General features: G+C 39.8%; 1 protein-coding gene across 3 annotated transcripts in view; it reads left to right on the top strand.

The window, feature by feature from the left end:
* LOC147871358 (pancreatic triacylglycerol lipase-like) overlaps positions 1–19,755 on the top strand; it is a 125,126-nt gene that overhangs the window by 48,716 nt on the left and 56,655 nt on the right. For 2 of the 3 annotated variants that reach the window (XM_087339964.1, XM_087339966.1), the window contains exon 2: positions 17,305–17,400. The exons of the other annotated variant lie outside the window; for it this stretch is intronic. The gene's annotated coding sequence lies outside the window, so the exon portion shown is untranslated. The remainder of the gene's footprint in view (positions 1–17,304; positions 17,401–19,755) is intronic. 3 annotated transcript variants of the gene reach the window in all.

Genomic DNA, 19,755 nt, shown 5'->3' on the forward strand with positions numbered 1-19,755 from the left:
TGGGCAAGGCCGTGGTCTAGGCAACACGGAGTTTTTCTCCGTGGCATCCCAACAATTACTCCATTCACACACAGAAGAAGGCAATGGCAAACCACTTCTGGATCATCTGCCAAGAACGTATATGAACAGGTCCCAGTCCGAGAAAAGGATGGAAGGATCCTGTTCATATGGACCTGTCGTCAGACAGAACACTAAATAATAATAAGATGAGGTGGTCTAGCGGTTAGAACGCTGGCCTTGTAATCCTGGGGTCTCGGGTTCGATTCCCGGCGGTGCCCGAATTTATAACTTGTGTTGGGCAAGGCCGTGGTCTAGGCAACACGGAGTTTTCCTCCGTGGCATCCCAACAATTACTCCATTCACACACAGAAGAAGGCAATGGCAAACCACTTCTGGATCATCTGCCAAGAACGTATATGAACAGGTCCCAGTCCGAGAAAAGGATGGAAGGATCCTGTTCATATGGACCTGTCGTCAGACAGAACACTAAATAATAATAAGATGAGGTGGTCTAGCGGTTAGAACGCTGGCCTTGTAATCCTGGGGTCTCGGGTTCGATTCCCGGCGGTGCCCGAATTTATAACTTGTGTTGGGCAAGGCCGTGGTCTAGGCAACACGGAGTTTTTCTCCGTGGCATCCCAACAATTACTCCATTCACACACAGAAGAAGGCAATGGCAAACCACTTCTGGATCATCTGCCAAGAACGTATATGAACAGGTCCCAGTCCGAGAAAAGGATGGAAGGATCCTGTTCATATGGACCTGTCGTCAGACAGAACACTAAATAATAATAAGATGAGGTGGTCTAGCTGTTAGAACGCTGGCCTTGTAATCCTGGGGTCTCGGGTTCGATTCCCGGCGGTGCCCGAATTTATAACTTGTGTTGGGCAAGGCCGTGGTCTAGGCAACACGGAGTTTTCCTCCGTGGCATCCCAACAATTACTCCATTCACACACAGAAGAAGGCAATGGCAAACCACTTCTGGATCATCTGCCAAGAACGTATATGAACAGGTCCCAGTCCGAGAAAAGGATGGAAGGATCCTGTTCATATGGACCTGTCGTCAGACAGAACACTAAATAATAATAAATAAATTAAGCCTCTAATCTTTAGCTCTTTTCCTGAAGAACTTGTCTTTCCATCTATTCTTTGGACGACCCGTGTTTCGTTTTCCCAGCTGATTTTGGTATTTTCTCATCTCGGATTCTTTCGACGTGTTCTTTCATTTTCGTCTGGCATAAATGAATATATTCGACTATATTTTATGCTTGGAATCTTTGCCTTACGTCAACATTTCTTTGAAAATATAATTTTGTTCCTGTCGGCTGCTGCTTCCAAACCCTGTTCGTCTCATTGCTATATTTTGTATTCTTATGTTTATTTAATTAGACATTTATTTACCGAAATTTATTTTTATTATTCTATTTATTCTAATATATGTTATAATTTGTTTTCCACGTATTTATTATATTCTATACAGTTAAATTCTATGACATATTTAATAATTTTTCCTTGTATAATTATTTTCAATCTTATGATTTCAGTACCACTCATTCTCATGGATTTTGTCTTTGAGGTGGAAATTCTTATATTACATCGCATGGAAATGTTATTTAATCAATGCCCTTCGTCTTCATGTATTTTATATAAATAAATTTCTTTTGACTAAATATTTTAATTATCTCGATTATTCATTGCTGTGTCTTTCTGTCTGTTAATTATTTTTTTTTTCCAGATCGTATTGCGATTAAAATTGTCGTACGCTTTCTCATAAATTATGACCGGAATTTTGGTCAAATCCGTTCTATTCACTTTTCTGATAATTGAGTAATTTGTATAAATACTGCTCGACCAATAGTTTTATCCACTATGACGAATTACGATTCCATCGCTGGCTAACACCAGTGTTATGTTTGGTACTTATAGGCTCAGGTCAAACCTTGGCGCATCTGAAATTTCTTCATCTGCTGGTGGAATCGTTATACCACTGGAGACTCGGTCGTCAAACCCTCCTTGATGTAAACGGGGATCACAGCATGAAGCTGGAGTTGACGTTTGAATAGGAGAGGCTTTATGTTATACGTCACCATCCCTTACTCCCATATTTTAAGATCTTTAAATGTAATTTGTGCCAATAAAATGCTATTAAAGATTCTACATAACACAGCGACGTTTTTATGCCAACGTGAGATGAAATGGTAAGACTCGGACGATCCCATGGCTGTACTGTCTAGAAGACTCAGTGTAGAATACGTGAATACTGAAATATGTATTGCTTTAAATACGAAATTAAACTTCTTTTAAATTACGTGTAAAAATTGCCAAATAAATTATGCCACAGTCCGAACAACATGTATCATGACACTGAAATAAAATTGTGAACTTTAGATTCGAACCCTGGTCTCTGTTCTGACAGACCTCTCCCGACTCCACTGCCTCGTGTATTCTGGTATAAATTGACTGACGTTTCAGATGTACCTGCTGCCTACATCGTCAAGCCAACAACTCATTACCGTGAATAGGATTTGAGGTTTTCAAGGAGGTGAGTCTGAAGATGGCTTGTAGCACCGTGAAATTGTCTCCCTGATGAAGCAGGCAGCAAGGACCTCTGAACGTCGGTAAACTTCTACCAGGCTACACGGCAGTAAGCACCTCCGAAACGTCTGTTTGTTTCTGCCAGACTACGGTGCAACATTCCAGAAGACAGCCATCATGACAGAAATGGAATATTTCAATTCGAAAGTGCTTATTAGGCGAACGAAATATAGAATTTTCTTTGTCTTCAAAATTATGGAAACAAGAGTCCAGATTTATCTGTTTCAATTTATTCCTGCCCTGTCCCGCCCTATAAATTACTGGTTCTGTCAGAATCTGTTTTTTGTCTGTCTGTCTGAGCGGAGAACTAACTCGACCTTCAAACAAACGCACCCATGTGCGCATGCGCACAGCAGTTTTTATTTGCGATATAGAAATATCGGCTGATTCTCACATCTCCACTAGTTTTCTGGCTTCCTGGTGTTCTGTCTCGTTCTATTGTCGCAGTGACTCGTATTTGATGCAGAATTCCGTATATTGATCGCGTCTCTTTAAAACTTCCACGGTTCCAAGTATCATGCATTTTGATTCAATAGCGGGAACATCTTTAGTACAGGACAGCGATTTTAGGTTAGGTTTAAACGTGACGTCACGACTTCAAGGTCGAATCAGTCATTCGCTCAGTGCAGTTTCTGCGCAAGACCTGAGCTACAATTCCTAAATAAATAAGAAATACTGTCTCTTCTAGCTTAGGGCAAGGACCAGTGGAGGAGTTCTGTGCAAAACATGATCATTAATCTTCGCGTTTAATAAAGATTTAATGGTGATCAGTTGCGTAAAGAAAAATGCTGTGAACCTCAAGGAAGGCGTTGTAACGCCGTGTGTGGATTTGTAGTTAGATACCAACATTTCGGAGAAACATTTCTCCTCCATCTTCAAGGCTAAAGTTGGAGACTGCTTTTCTCGGAAACTCTGGAATCTACGTACAAATCCACGTACGACGAAAGACGACATTTGACCAACGTAGATACGAGTTGCGATCGGAAAGTTTCCAGACTGCGCGTATAAAAACCCGTACACTTATCTCAGGTATTAAATTCATCCATCACCCTCGAAGTAGTTCCCCTGGGAGTGAACACAACGATCCCAGCGCCGCTGCCAAGCCTGGAAGCATCCCTGGAAATCTTTCTTTGTCAGCCTGTCAAGCACCATCTGCGATTCTGCCTGAATCTCTTCTATCGTCTCAAATCTCCTTCCCTTTAGCTGAATTTTCATCTTTGGGAAGAGGAAGAAGTCACACGGAGCTTAGAAAGGAAGTTGGGGTCGGTTCTTGCAAGATCTTTCAGCTCCTGACAAACGAGAAGTCAAGTCGATTCTGCTTCTGGTCCTCAGACAGGAGCCTTGGCGTCGCATGTGGAGTTCTTCCTTTAGAATCAGCTGACAGGTCCCATAGCCTATCCCAACAATGTCGCACAAGTCGTTGATGGTACGACGTCGATCTTCGTGAATGGCCTGCCGAATCTTCGTAACATTTTCGGGCGTTGTGCTCGAAGATGGTCGTCCAGAACGCTCGTCATCATCGACAGAGGTTCGGCCATTTTTAAAACTTGAATGCTACACAAAAGTTTGCGGACTCCCCAAATGCTTGCTTTAGCATTTCATAGGTTTCTGTAGCCGTTTTGGCGAGTCTTTGGCAAAATTTGATGCACACGCCATTCCGAAATCGCAGGAGGGTCGGTGTAATGCACTACCAAAACGCCCGTAACTAAGAAACAAATGCTAATTCGATGATGCGGGCTGGCACACTGATTCACTATGAATGTAGGCCGCACCCCCTAGCGGCAGAAGCTCGTACTACATCCGGTTCGCCCTCTATTGGCACAGTCTTGAAACTTTCTGATCACACCTCGTATCTTCACCACCCTGACAACCTCGTATCATATATTCGAACGTGTTCCATGTCACCCTGATTCAAATTTCAAAACTTACTGGGGTAGAAAGAGGATTGCGTTGTGTCTGATCCAAGTTTAACAGCCCACTGATAAGCGTGAAGGCTGATATCTCTCTGAATTGCGTAACAGTAATTTTTTGTTAAAAATTTCTGAAATGTTGCAAGAATATGAGTGTTGTAACAAAATGGCGGAACTGAGATTTACAAATTTACTTCACGATTTTGTAACAACTCTTGCACACGAGTGGACTTATTTACAGATCGTGTTTCGAAAAACATTTGCTTTTCAGAGTCTACATGTGGATTCTAATAATATTTATTGTTAGAATCTGCTTACATAAAATTTTCTGAGTTTAGGGCAGTGACCCAGAATCTTTTTCATTACCAGTGGCCTCGATAATACGGTCGGCAGTTAGCGGAACTGAGTTTCCTTAACTTAAACAATACAAGTGTTATTCTCTTCTTAACGGATAACAGGTTTATTTATTCATACAACAGAGTTTACTGTGAAGACAACGTTTCTTAGATTTCAGACAGTTTTAATTTCAAGTCACTGTTAATTTTTATAAAACTTAAAGTATCAATAGAACAGTAATTGTGATATTGTTCTGTTAAATCTTACATGGTCTTAACAATGGAACAATTACGTTAAATCTTATATAGTCTTAACAATGGAACAATTACGTTAAATCTTACATGATCTTAACAATGGAACAATTACGTTAAATCTTACATGATCTTAGCAATGGAAAAATTACGTTAAATCTTATACGGTCTTAACAATTGAACAATTACGTTAAATCTTATACGATCTTAACAATAGAACAACATACGTCAAATCTTATATAGTCTTAACAATGGAACAATTACGTTAAATCTTATATGGTCTTAACAATGGAACAATTACGTTAAATCTTACATGATCTTAGCAATGGAAAAATTACGTTAAATCTTATATAGTCTTAACAATGGAAAAATTACGTTAAATCTTATATAGTCTTAACAATGGAACAATTACGTTAAATCTTATATGGTCTTAACAGTGGAACAATTACGTTAAATCTTATATGGTCTTAACAGTGGAACAATTACGTTAAATCTTATATGGTCTTAACAGTGGAACAATTACGTTAAATCTTACATGGTCTTAACAATGGAACAATTACGTTAAATCTTATATGGTCTTAACAATGGAACAATTACGTTAAATCTTATATGGTCTTAACAATGGAACAATTACGTCAAATCTCATATGGTCTTAACAATGGAACACGGTTTTAACTTGGTAGACCTACAGCTGCAAAATTGTTTTGTTTAATTCAAATATTTATTTTTGTGATTATTTTCCCTTGTACTTTGATAAATATATTTATACCACTTTGTTTCGATAACAGAAAATTGTTACCCCCGTACGTGTCAATGTTATTTTCAGAGCGACTGAATTAAGTAACTGATTAAGTACAATGAATAGGGAGATTTCAGGTTCACATGGCGGCGATTATGAAGATGGTCGTCTTCTGGGATGTCGATCCGTATAGTCTGGTTGAAGTCTACTTAAGTTCTTGCTGCCTCCATTATCAGGGTTATTTAATGAAAAACGCTATCTCGCTGCCATTTGAGAAATTCGCACTGCATCCATGTTTGTTTTATCGATAGTAGGGAATTATATCTGAAACGGTTGAACGACTTTCAGGAGATTGGACTTACGAGGTGCAATCCAAAAGTTCAGGGAATTTGCCCATAAAAAGAAAATTGCTTATCATAACTCCTAGTTTCCACCGTCTCCTTCGAAGTAGTTTCCTTGGGCATGGATACAGCGATCCCAGCGTTTTTAAATGATTCCGTGCATCCCTGGAAGTCTTCGAGTGTGAGTGTCTTAAGCACCTCCTGCGATTCTGTCTGGATCTCCTCAATTGTGTCAAAACGACGGCCTTTCAATCGAAATTTCATTTTGGGGGACAGGAAAAAGTCGCAGGGGGCGAGGTCAGGCGAATAGGGTGGGTGGGGAATCACTGTCGTGTCTTGTTTCTACAGCAGTTATTTTAAGATTAAAGCAAAATTTGATGCAGATTCTTTGTTCCTTAAAATCTGTTATTTATGCAGGTTTAAAAAATCGCCGAACCACTACAACATAACGTTACAAAAACGCACGAAACTCAAGAACTCGGCCTCTCGCCTTCACGGCTGTAGGCACACTAATTCACAAAGGGTACTGCTCGCCCCATCTAGCGGCGGCAGGCCATTCCACAACCGGTTCGCGCGTTGAATTCAGATTCCCCGAACTTTTGGGTAGCACCTCGTTCGTTGACACTAAATTTCGTGAATATCCGTCAGTTAAATATGTAACATATTAATTGGAACACACACAGTTTCATAAACCGGTAAATTTCATATGTTAAAGCCAGATCATAAATTACAAAGTTGTAATCGTGTCGAAAACACGTACGTATTAGATCCACTTTCAACTACGACATCACTTTTAAAAGGAAGTTATACAGAAGGTTACTTAGAAATAAAGATAGTTTTTGAAGTGTTTTTAAATTATCTTGGCCTAGAACACAGTTAGAAGGTCGGGCCTTTCTCCTGGCGCTTTCTCTGTTAATGGCCTGCCCTGCAGTTTTTGGTTCAAAACCGGCTTACGGCGAAGTTGGCACTGTTACACATTCTCGGCTCTCTGCATTGGATCACGTGGCTGCTGACGAAGGACCCTGAAACATTTGCTATTATCTGTTAAATAAAGCGTGTTCTGTTTTTTATTTTTTATTTATTTATTAATTTATATTTTACTATTTTGAACTGAGGACCGGCATAGGAAAAGTCACAATTAGATAAAATCTATTAGTTGATTTCTTATTTTATTATTCAGTTTGAGTTAATTTGAATAAATGTACTTCCAAGGAGGAGAACTAACGTGACTGTTTAACTCAAAATGGTTTTGACGTGTTGCTGGATTTCTGGACTGTGACATAGGTAACACGGAGTTTCGAAAACTTTTATTTGTGGAGGTTGAGAGTACCCTGTCATCCAAATGTAGTTCTGTTGAGGGACATTACATTTCTATTTTGAGTAAAAGAACTTTTAATACGTATGTTACAGGTTGCTCAAATTTCGTGCTTCGTAATTGGTTCTGTCAACCATTTTGAAGTACGTATTTCATCTACGAAATACTTAAAAATATATTTTACTGTTTCAAACATATGTCCGTTACGAACAATCAACTCGTTAATGTTGTTTAAGGTAATTCTTCATACTCTACGTCACCTGTAAGTACACTCTGTGTCAAAATACAGAGTTGTAAGCAAACAGGTGGTACATACAGTTACCCACAATGCTTTGAAAGGTTAATGTCTTGCTGTTATTGCCCTCCTCCTTCCTTACAGCGTCCAGTTCATTTGTATCCAGTACTAGTGTGCAGGAAGTATTGGCCATGACGTACAAACTGCAAATTAGGCAGTCACTGTTAAAATTTGGACCATATCAGTTTAGTTGTTGTTAGATTATTTGAGGACGGTTACTTTACTGTGAAGCTTGTATAGAAATCAGATGAGATTGGTTATAAATTATTAATTCGTAAAGAAATGATCGTAACATATTTTATTAACTTACCTGAGTTTTAACTGAAGGGACTACGCGAATCAATGAAAATACTTAAACAGGACCTCCCGATTATGAGACAGGAGTGCCAAATATGACATAAATCCAAAGGATAGTGTCTCATTTTAAGGTGTGATAATTTAGGTTCAGACTGCGACGAGTATAAAAAATATCTTTTGGGACGTTGTGAATCATCTCGTAGAAATTGATCAACGTTTTAGATGTTCTGAGAGACTCCATCTTCGCTCTTATGATAGAGGTATTAAGCACCTCTGAAACGTCGGTCAGGTTCTATGAGATAATAATGCACAGTATCCCAGGAAGAAACCATCACTACATAGACGAGATGGACCACGACAAGAACAGAAGAACTATTTATTTAGAACAGAAAAATAGAGCAAGGAAAACAGTCTTGGATTTGCCTCTTGGTGGCGAAGTGTCTTCAGACAGAAGTTGAGAAAATACAGTTATTTTAATGGTAGGATGTCGAGCCCAATCCGTCGACATCGGTGGTACAATATTGTTATTGCATATGCGTATTTTTACGAGAAATTATAAATATTGGTGTGAACGTATGTTTTGGGGGAAATGATAATGCTTTTGGACCAACTTCACCGATTGTCAGACGAAAATTTTGTTAGGAGATTTCAATGCTAGAACAGGCCAGGAAATTTTCATATCAACCATAAAGGACAAGAATTTACACGAATCTGGTAATGGTAGATGACATCGTAATGCAAATAATTGTCACAAAACATAGCATAACATATAAATATCGCTGAGGTCTAAAACTTTTCACTTTAAATAATTTTGGTGTGATTAATAAGCTACTGAGGAATTTTATAATTTTTGACTATTGCTGCGTTAATACGAGGCTCGTCCACAAAGTAAGTTTCCCTGGGGCCGTTTACAGAAACAAAACACAATTTCATGGAAATATTTATTGCAACAGATACAGCAAGTGTCCAGCTATTTTTCAACATATTCGCCACCGGAATTGAGACATTTGTCATATCGTGGGACCTACTTTTGAATACGTGTGTCGTAGAAGTCTGCCGCCTGGGATTAGAACCACTGTGTGACAACCATCTCCGCCTCTCTGTCATTCTCAAAACGCTGATGCTGACCGGACAGGAATTTCTTGAGGTGTAGGAAAAGATGGAAATCACTGGGAACGAGGTCCAGGCTGTAGGGTGAATGATTAAACACCTCCCAGCTGAACTCCTGCAGGAGACTTGCTGTCCGTCGAGCCGTGTGCGGCCTAGCGTTATCACTGACCGCACTTCACAGTCGGCGGGAGCTGGAATAAGAACCTCCATCTTCAACAGCTGCAACGATGCTACTGTGAGAACGCGGGAAGTACCGTTAGTGCATGCGCCATGCTACGTCATTGCTCTATCACGTACGCACAGTCGCTTCGCGCAATATAAGGTTTGCTAGCTGTGGGACGAGTGGGAAACTTACTTTTGGGACGCGCCTCGTAATAGTTTTGTATTCGCAGTAATTAAATATAAAATTCACGTAGAGAGATCTAGGAAAATTAAAGAAGTACCTAGTTCTGAAAATTTATATGCCTTGAGGACTCATGTCGTTTAAGCGAAACAGACTACAGATTACGCTACTAACCCGCAGTAAAGGCTTAGACTGATATGATTTATGTGTTAAATGTCAAATTTACCCCTGACAAGTGTCATGGTAGAAATAACACAATTCTCTCTAAAAAAAAAGTTGACTCCTGTGGTTTTGTGAATTATCGATTCAGTTATATTCCCGTCGATCGGTGGATCGACTGTCGGCACAGTGGTAACTTCTGTGACAAAACTGTTAATGGCTACACTCGAAATAGTCCTGGAAAATAGCAGTAACATTTAATTACGCAACTTATCACCCTCTTGCATATTTCCATATAGTTTTTGAGAAGTTGTAATTTGCTCCATAAAGAAAACCGGTCCATCGCAAAACACGTAATAAAACGAAGAAAAACTGCATTTTCTAACGTTGTCACCAATGCGTAGAAGTCTCACTCATACAGTGTCATGTAAATTGCTACTTGTCTCGGCGAATCGTAATTCCACTTACGACAGTCCACAAAACAATTTATAAACTTACACTCTGGCAGTATAATTCCCCAATTTAACTCTCTAATTGTACACGCAAGACCTAAATCATATTAACTAGACTGGCGTGTCTGGTAACAAGAAAAATGAGTAGTTCACTTCCTATACCAGCGACGTACAGTGAGCGAACCACTAACTATAAAATGTCCACAACACTACCACAAGCTTTTCTCTAAATATCGCTGTCTCTGCTCCGGACTTTTAGATATTACCCACTTTGACTATCTATCCTCTTTTAAATATCTTAGTTCCCCAATCCCCCCTACAATAACTTTAAATATCAGCTTGTTTCCTCGCACATTCATTATCAGTAATCGCTTTCACACATCATTCGATGCTGTTAACGTTATTATTATTTAGTGTTCTGTCTGACGACAGGTCCATATGAACAGGATCCTTCCATCCTTTTCTCGGACTGGGACCTGTTCATATACGTTCTTGGCAGATGACCCAGAAGTGGTTTGCCATTGCCTTCTTCTGTGTGTGAATGGAGTAATTGCTGGGATGCCACGGAGAAATCGGGGAAGCCCCCGGAGGAAAACTCCGTGTTGCCTAGACCACGGCCTTGCCCAACACAAGTTATAAATTTGGGCACCGCCGGGAATCGAACCCGAGATCCCAGGATTACAAGGCCAGCGTTCTAACCGCTAGACCACCTCATCTTATTATTATTTAGTGTTCTGTCTGACGACAGGTCCATATGAACAGGATCCTTCCATCCTTTTCTCGGACTGGGACCTGTTCATATACGTTCTTGGCAGATGATCCAGAAGTGGTTAGCCATTGCCTTCTTCTGTGTGTGAATGGAGTAATTGTTGGGATGCCACGGAGGAAGCCCCCGTGTTGCCTAGACCACGGCCTTGCCCAACACAAGTTATAAATTCGAGCACCGCCGGGAATCGAACCCGAGACCCCAGGATTACAAGGCCAGCGTTCTAACCGCTAGACCACCCCATCTTATTATTATTTAGTGTTCTGTCTGACGACAGGTCCATATGAACAGGATCCTTCCATCCTTTTCTCGGACTGGGACCTGTTCATATACGTTCTTGGCAGATGATCCAGAAGTGGTTTGCCATTGCCTTCTTCTGTGTGTGAATGGAGTAATTGTTGGGATGCCACGGAGGAAAACTCCGTGTTGCCTAGACCACGGCCTTGCCCAACACAAGTTATAAATCTAACCCGAGACCCCAGGATTACAAGGCCAGCGTTCTAACCGCTAGACCACCGCGGCTCGCTGTTAACGTATGCGTCCTTAAATGAATACGAGAGCCTCGTAGTTGCAGGGTAGGAATGTTTTGGAAACTCGTGAGCAGTTACTTTAATTTCGAATAATTTTTAATATCATCTTCTTCTTCTAACCCTTTCCAAAATGTGTTACTTTCTTAATCCAATGAATTGTACATCGTGTGTTCTGATCTTCCGGGTGCATGTCATAATTCCATGTAGCAGAGTATTATTTGAGAAGATGTTAACCGCACGTCACGCTGATTATGGAACAGGTACGAACCTCTGAAACGTCGGTTAGTTTATATCAGGTTATACGACGAAACATTCCACGAGAAATTCATTTTCATGTTTAGATATCGATTAAATATTTATTATTTTAATCATCATAATTGTTGTCAGCTGCAAAGTTTGGACATTTTCACTTGTTCTTATATCTGAGTTAGTCGAATTGATTCCATCTCTTCTATGGTTTACCTGTCTCTCATCTTTTTATAACCTGGCCCTGATCTCAGATATCATATTTCGGAAGATTCAGTTTGTTGTAACTATTGTTTAGTTACAGGGTTAATAAAGGCTGCTAATTTACAAGTTTTTTCCTCAATGTTGGCAGGTCTGTGCGTGCAGGAAATATTTAACGTTTTGTGACGAACCGGAAATCGTGGCGTTTGCCCGTGGCAATGACGTGAAACGCTGTTGATGTAGTCTACGCGGTAGGAATACGCTTTCCAAAGTTGCTTCGTGCCAACGAGACTTCCATCTTGCGTCACGATTTGTTCAAAAGTGATGTAAAAATATTATTACGAACAGAAACTATACATCAGCCACACGGAGACATGTAAATGCATATCAGAAACCTACAATGCTTAAAAGCCCCTTAATTCTAGACTAATTATTCAACACAACTTGAATATATTTTACACCAATTTCTTTATTGTAACGAATAAATTAAAAATGCAACACTCATTTTTTGTGAAACTCTTATCTAACTAACTTGATGGCTTACGGAACCCGAAGGTTCATCACCGAATTAACGAAAGCCCTCCACCGGACCCTGTCCTGGGCCAACAAAATCCAGTCTCCTTCAACTCCTATCTCCCATAGATCCCGCCTGAGATTATCCTCACATCTACGTCTAGGTCTCCCCAGAGGTCTCTTCCCCTCAGGCTTCCCAAATAGTGGACCCAACCAACCAGATGGCTTATGGAACACGAAGGTTCATCACCGAATTAACCAAAGCCCTCCACCGGACCCTGTCCTGGGCCAACAAAATCCAGTCTCCTTCAACTCCTATCTCCCATAGATCCCGCCTGAGATTATCCTCCCATCTACGTCTAGGTCTCCCCAGAGGTCTCTTCCTCTCAGGCTTCCCAACCAATACCCGGTGCACACCTCTTGTCCCATCCATGCGCGCTACATGCCCGGCCCATCTCAATCTTCTCGACTTAATCACCCTGACAATATTGGGGGAGGAGTACAGATTTTTAAGCTCATCATTATGCAGTTTTCTCCACGCCCCATCGTCTTCCCTCTTAGGCCCAAATATCCTCCTCAACACCCGATTCTCAAACACCTGCAATCTGTGTTCCTCCCTCTGAGTGAGAGACCATGTTTCGCACCCATACAAAACAACAGGCAAAATTATTGTTTTGTATACTTTAATTTTCAGGTTCTTAGAAATCAGACGGGAAGCCAAAATATTTTGAATTGAGAAGTAGCAAGCATTTCCAGAATTTAATCTCCTCCTAAATCCTCATGAGTGTCATTTTGATTTGTTATTGTTTTTCCCAAATATTTGAACTTTGCAACCCTTTCAAAGAATTTAATAGCCACCCTAAGTTAATTTTGCCCGCCTGTCTTCTGATGACGAGATACTAACATGTACTTAGTTTTTTTCTGAATTTACTTCCAGCCCCACTTGTCTACCAGCCTCTAGTAAAACTTCTGCGTTCCTCTTTATTGTATTTATGTCGTCCCCCAATAAATTAACATCATCAGCATATGCCAATAGCTGATGTGTCCCGTTCAATTGCAAACCCTCCTTCCTGTCTTGGACTTTCCTTATGGCATATTCTAGCGCAAAGTTAAAGAGCAAGGGAGACAAAGCATCTCCTTGTTTTAGACCATTCTTGATGAAGAATGTCTCAGATACATATTTACCTACTCGAATTTTGCTACAGGTTTCATTTAAGCTCATTTTTGTTAGACTCACTAGCTTCTTTGGTGTACCAAATTCAATTATAAATGGTCGATCGCTGTCCCCACGGCATGGCGCGTCCTCAGGTTGCGGATGGAGGAACAGCCTCTAGTTACGGAGATTAACTGCGAATGTATTGAATAAGCAGTCGCGGACAGATGATAGGGGATCGTCCTCTAGTTTGGGGGTTGGGCGTGAGGTTAATAACTTTTCGCCGTAAAAATACTCTATTACGAAAAATTGTACCAAAATCTTAGAAAGAATAATCTTGCATTTAAATGTCGAATTGCAATCAAAATCCTTAGCCTAGTAACAGATTTGTGAGCGGTCACAAGTTTTAATTACACTAAAGGTTTAAACAGTTTTCCATTCTATTTCCTTTTCAAAGCAATTTTAGAACATACCTTATTCTTTCCATTAATTTATTTGTTTTCTTGCAGTTTGTACGTGTCTAAGCATTATCGAAAATAATCCGACATGGACCTTGCAAATCGTATGCCAGAAAAATTCTTATAATTGACAAGAGTTCATATAAACTCCATGGGGCAGAATAATTCTTAGTTAATTAACAATCATTCAGCTCAATGTTTCAGCCTTTATCAAACCGGAAGATTCATTGCGTTTCTCACATCTGATACCAATCATGTACTCATTAATCCTACCCACAATATATTTCGTTAAGGTCCATTTTAATAATATCCTCCTCTGTACGCTTGGTTCTACCAATTGTTTTCCTTCATATTTCACACACTCGTAGTAAATTTATAGTTTTTATGTTTTAATCCCTTTAAACCGAAGCTTGTCTAAATAATATTTAAACATTCGGTCCGTACCGCAAAGAAAACACGACACGCTATGAAGGTAATTTTTTTTAATGTTGTTTAAAGTAATAATCCTTGTTTACAGCGAGAATCAAACAAAACCCTTAAAAACAAAATTAAGATTTGACGATTATTAGGTGGTAAACATCCTGTCGCTACCATTCGGCTTTAAAGGGGTAATTTAATGCTTTTATATAGGACATGAAATATGAATGTTCTTAACTAAATGGTTTGCAGTATTCCTCTAATTTAATAAGCTTTTAAAAAGTAGCGAATATAATGGCAAAAAGACATATACCTATAACTGCTTGTTAGATCATTTAGCAAACAAAATGTTTTAAGTAATTATAGTCCGCGCAGACAAATACTGCACTTCCTGTGTAGCCACCTGTAGTCTGAGGTGTGAACTGACGTAAGTGGACAATTGAAATGTACACTGCGCATGTTCGTGTTTCCGACTCTGGCTAATGCGCAGTTATCTACTGCGCACACGAATCCATCTTGATCTGTCTCTTGCATTCGAATTATTGCGGATACGTGTACTAGAGACTTAAACGAAAGCCAGGCGTTTTGTTGGCACAATGCCCTATTTTATTATATCTGTGTAAACAATTACTTTTTTAAATTTCCTGATACACATTTATTTTGCTGACTCTCGACTATATTATATTTGTGACCGGCTAATCCGGTATAATTTGGCTCATTTCCGTGATACTTATTATTTATTTTGTATCATTTCTATCTTGTATGTCATCTTCAGTATTAATCAGCTCATTGTTTTACGAATGTCTTAGATGTTTCAAGATAACGTAGTCTATATAAAAAAATTTAAATACATAAATCCGTCAACACATAACATATATTGCATGTCTAATCTTTTCTAATAGTAAATTTACTCTTGATAAAATTGTTGTTAATGTGACAATGTATGTGATGAACGTGTGATAAAATATATATTAAAATAAAATCTATTGACCGTAAGCAAATTATATTTATTCAAATGAAAACTGGTGCACTATATAATAATATAATACAGTGTGATGTAACGCAGTGAAATACAATATAATATAATACATTGCAATAAAATAAATTAAAGTATAATATAATTTTACGAAATATAATGTCGTAGTATCGTATTTATTATACTATGTTATATGGGAATTATAATATAAATCTATATGTTATACAGGTTTTATACCGTGTGTTAGAAATAAGTTTAATTCTACGTGTTGACGGCTAATTAAGCCAAAATATGGAGCAAACCACACACCTATTCACATTGACACCAGATTTTCCTGTAATAAATGTACTGTTAGTTGAAGTATGACATATATGTTGTCTGTTGACGGCTTTACGTATTAATATTTCCTTAACATAATCACAATAAGATGCTCATTACAAACTACAGGGTGTCCCAATATATATATATATATATATATATATATATATATACATTCAATTAATGAAATAAAGACAGTTTAATAAACTGAACAAATATATACGTCAGCAAAGTACACATAGTAATTACCGAATCTTGCGTAGTTGTTCAAAATGACCACCGTTAGCTTCGTGGCGCAGTTGACAGCGGTAAGCGACTGACTCTGTTTTATAAAGCGTATACATATTTTTGGCAGACCTGTATACATAGACACCTCTGATATTTTTACGTAATGTTTATTTAACAGTTAGAGGTTCATCTGTAATTTCTTACGATATAAATTTGTTTCCTCAGAATTTTCGTAAATATTCCCGAATGGCAATGTTGCTATAAATCCCAGAAGATAGAGACGGCATGTTCTTTCCAAACAATTGTAAAGACCTATGACTCCACACAGCGTAAATCATCGTGAGATAGTCAAATCTCGCAATATTTGTAAATATTTTCACTTCCATTACTATAATTCTACGACCTTTTTGCTTCCAATAAATTTCATGTATTACTGATAGATAGAGCCACGGTGGTCTAGCGGTTAGAACGCTGGCCTTGTAATCCTGGGGTCTCGGGTTCGATTCCCAGCGGTGCCCGAATTTATAACTTGTGTTGGGCAAGGCCGTGGTCTAGGCAACACGGAGTTTTCCTCCGTGGCATCCCAAGAATTACTCCATTCACACACAGAAGAAGGCAATGGCAAACCACTTCTGGATCATCTGCCAAGAACGTATATGAACAGGTCCCAGTCCGAGAAAAGGATGGAAGGATCCTGTTCATATGGACCTGTCGTCAGACAGATTACTAAATAATAATAAGATGAGGTGGTCTAGCGGTTAGAACGCTGGCCTTGTAATCCTGGGGTCTCGGGTTCGATTCCCGGCGGTACCCGAATTTATAACTTGTGTTGGGCAAGGCCGTGGTCTAGGCAACACGGAGTTTTCCTCCGTGGCATCCCAAGAATTACTCCATTCACACACAGAAGAAGGCAATGGCAAACCACTTCTGGATCATCTGCCAAGAACGTATATGAACAGGCCCCAGTCCGAGAAAAGGATGGAAGGATCCTGTTCATATGGACCTGTCGTCACACAGAACACTAAATAAATAAAAATTACTGATAGATGTCACTGTAGTTATCATTTACAACTTACTTTAGTAATAGTAATATTTTCGTACATTCGCTGTAACATTTATCTGATGTATGATCTAAGATTTGACGGCTACTAAGTATAATCAATTTTTCTATGGCTACCAACCGCGTAAGTTGGCTTAATGAAGAAATCACAGAAGTTTCGAGAACCATCTCAGGATGAGGACTAGGACGAAGATGGTTCTCGAAACGTCGGCGTTTTGTCCATTAAGCTACCTTATACAGCTGATACTTAAAACATTAGAGACCCACAATTAACTTTTCTGCTCTGTTCTACAGGTTTCTGCATATTTACTGTCGAAATGATTTGCTGCGTCATTGGACATTTCGTCTCCTGACAAGAAAAAGAACAAGGAATGAGATGAAGTGGCTTCTGTAAGTGTAAGAATTAAATATGTCTAATTCCGTGTGTCCTATCTCATCTTCCTGCGAGATTCAGTCTGATGAAGATTCAAGCTTAATTGTATTATCGGCCAAAGCCCTTTCATATGTGAAGACAGTATTTATTAAGATTTCTATCTTCTGGGTTGTTACGCTGTGTAGTGTGGTCGATGTTAACAAACGTTTCGGAGGTCATACTGCCTCCATCATCAGGACGAGATTTGAAGTTTTCACAGCGGTGAGTCTCAAGATTTCTGTCTTCTGGGTTGTTACGCTGTGTAGTCTGGTCGATGTTAACAAACGTTTCGGAGGTCATACTGCCTCCATCATCAGGACGAGATTTGAAGTTTTCACAGCGGTGAGTCTCAAGATTTCTGTCTTCTGGGTTGTTACGCTGTGTAGTCTGGTCGATGTTAACCAACGCTTCAGAGGTCATACTGCCTCCATCATCAGGACGAGATTTGAAGTTTTCACAGCGGCGAGTATGAAGATTTCTGTCTTCTGGGTTGTCACGCTGTGTAGTCTGGTCGATGTTTACCAACGCTTCAGAGGTCATACTGCCTCCTTCATCAGGGCGATGAGTATGAAGATTTCTGTCTTCTGGGTTGTCACGCTGTGTAGTCTGGTCGATGTTTACCAACGCTTCAGAGGTCATACTGCCTCCGTTATCAGGTCGATGAATTAATCGCCCTGATGACGGATACTACACGGCGAAACAACCCAGAAGACCGCTGTGAAAACCTCAGATCATACCCAGTATTTACTACGTTGCCGGTCTGATGAGTTTATTTTTATGTGAAGACCAGACACCACAACTAAGCTTTAAGGGCCTTATCCGTCACCACCGAGGACACACGGGAGCCATTGTGACCTGATAGTAATTATGTTCCGCATTATCTCCCCCCCTGTTATTCAAATATAAAAGAAATTGCAAAATGTAAGAGACTGAAATTATCATCTCTATGGGGCAGAGTCCTTGGTTGCTTCGCACAGACCGTGATGTTTATTAATGTCTTCATATGAATCCACCATTGCTGTCTATCCAGAGCCATTCTAATCCATTCCACAAACTTATAGGCTGTTTTATTAAGAATCGTTGTAGTAGTGTTCTCCTCACATCGACATTTAGGTCTCCCAAGTGGTCCTCTTCCTTCGGGGTCTTCGTTTCTCATCTATTCCACTACCTCCCACGTTTCATCCTTCTTGATTTTATCACGGGAGTGGTTTTTAGTGAAAAATACAAATTGTTAAGTTATTGTCAATATGGTCTGGACGACCGGGATTCGATCCGCGACAGGGGCAGAGGATTTCTCCCTCTAGCCTCTGGGGCCCACCCAGCCTCCTCTACAATGGGTACCGGGGTCCTTTCCCGGGGGTAAAGCCGGCCGGGGCGTGATGCTGACCACTCACCCCCATCTAGTGCCGAGGTCAAGAATGAGTAGGAGCTATACCATCTCTCCCCATAAACGCCTACATGGCGTACAGTGGGACAGCTTTACTTTACTTAGTAAGTTGGTGTCCCCTGCTTTCTGATAACATTTATCTCGGGTCTGTGTATTTTCCTCAGTACCCTATTTCCAAAATCACCAATTTTCCCTTGATGTAAGATGTCATATTTGACGTCCATACAAAACAATAGGCAGCACTATAGTTTAATCTCTACGTCTTAGGCAAAAGTTTCTAAACCAAAATAGCAGCAAACTTTTTATCTGTTTTCAGTTTCATCTTGAATATAGGCCTCCTTATGTTTGTTTGTTAGTTCCAAAATATTTGTCTTTTATTACGTCTTCAAAGTATTTAGTAACTATATTTGATTTTGTCGTCCATTACCAAACGTCGTGATCACGAGTCATCCAACGGTATAGAGCAGTGGTATTCAACCTGGGGTATGCGTACCCCCGGGGGTACGCGAAGAAATCTTAGGGGGTACGTGAAATTTAAAAATAATATATTTTATGATAAACACTGAATAAGTATACGAATCGTTGCCAGATTGCATGCTTAGAGGCCACTGAACAAATTCTGCCCCGTCACCGTGCGCTGAGTGTCCCGAGCTGTCGTCCGTCACTCGCGTGGGGCCCCCCCCCCCCCCCCCACGGTTCGTGACGCAGCGTCGTACGATTTTTATGTGACTCCGAAACATGCAGTCCGTCGACGTAAGCTTCTGTCCCGATGTAAAACGAGGCGCCGCTGTCAAGTTTGGAGGCTGTGTAGCCCTTTTTTGTTCGCGTACCCCCAAAGTTGTTGGTGTATAATTCAAGTTATATATATTATATAATTACATCTAAAATAAATTAAATAAATTACATTACTGATTATTCAGTGTTTATCGTAAAATAATATATATAT

Source organism: Zootermopsis nevadensis, unplaced genomic scaffold, assembly GCF_977971745.1.
Source record: "Zootermopsis nevadensis isolate Lab colony 2312 unplaced genomic scaffold, Znev_1.0 Znev_ptg000058l, whole genome shotgun sequence".
Taxonomy (NCBI): Eukaryota; Metazoa; Arthropoda; class Insecta; order Blattodea; family Termopsidae; genus Zootermopsis; species Zootermopsis nevadensis.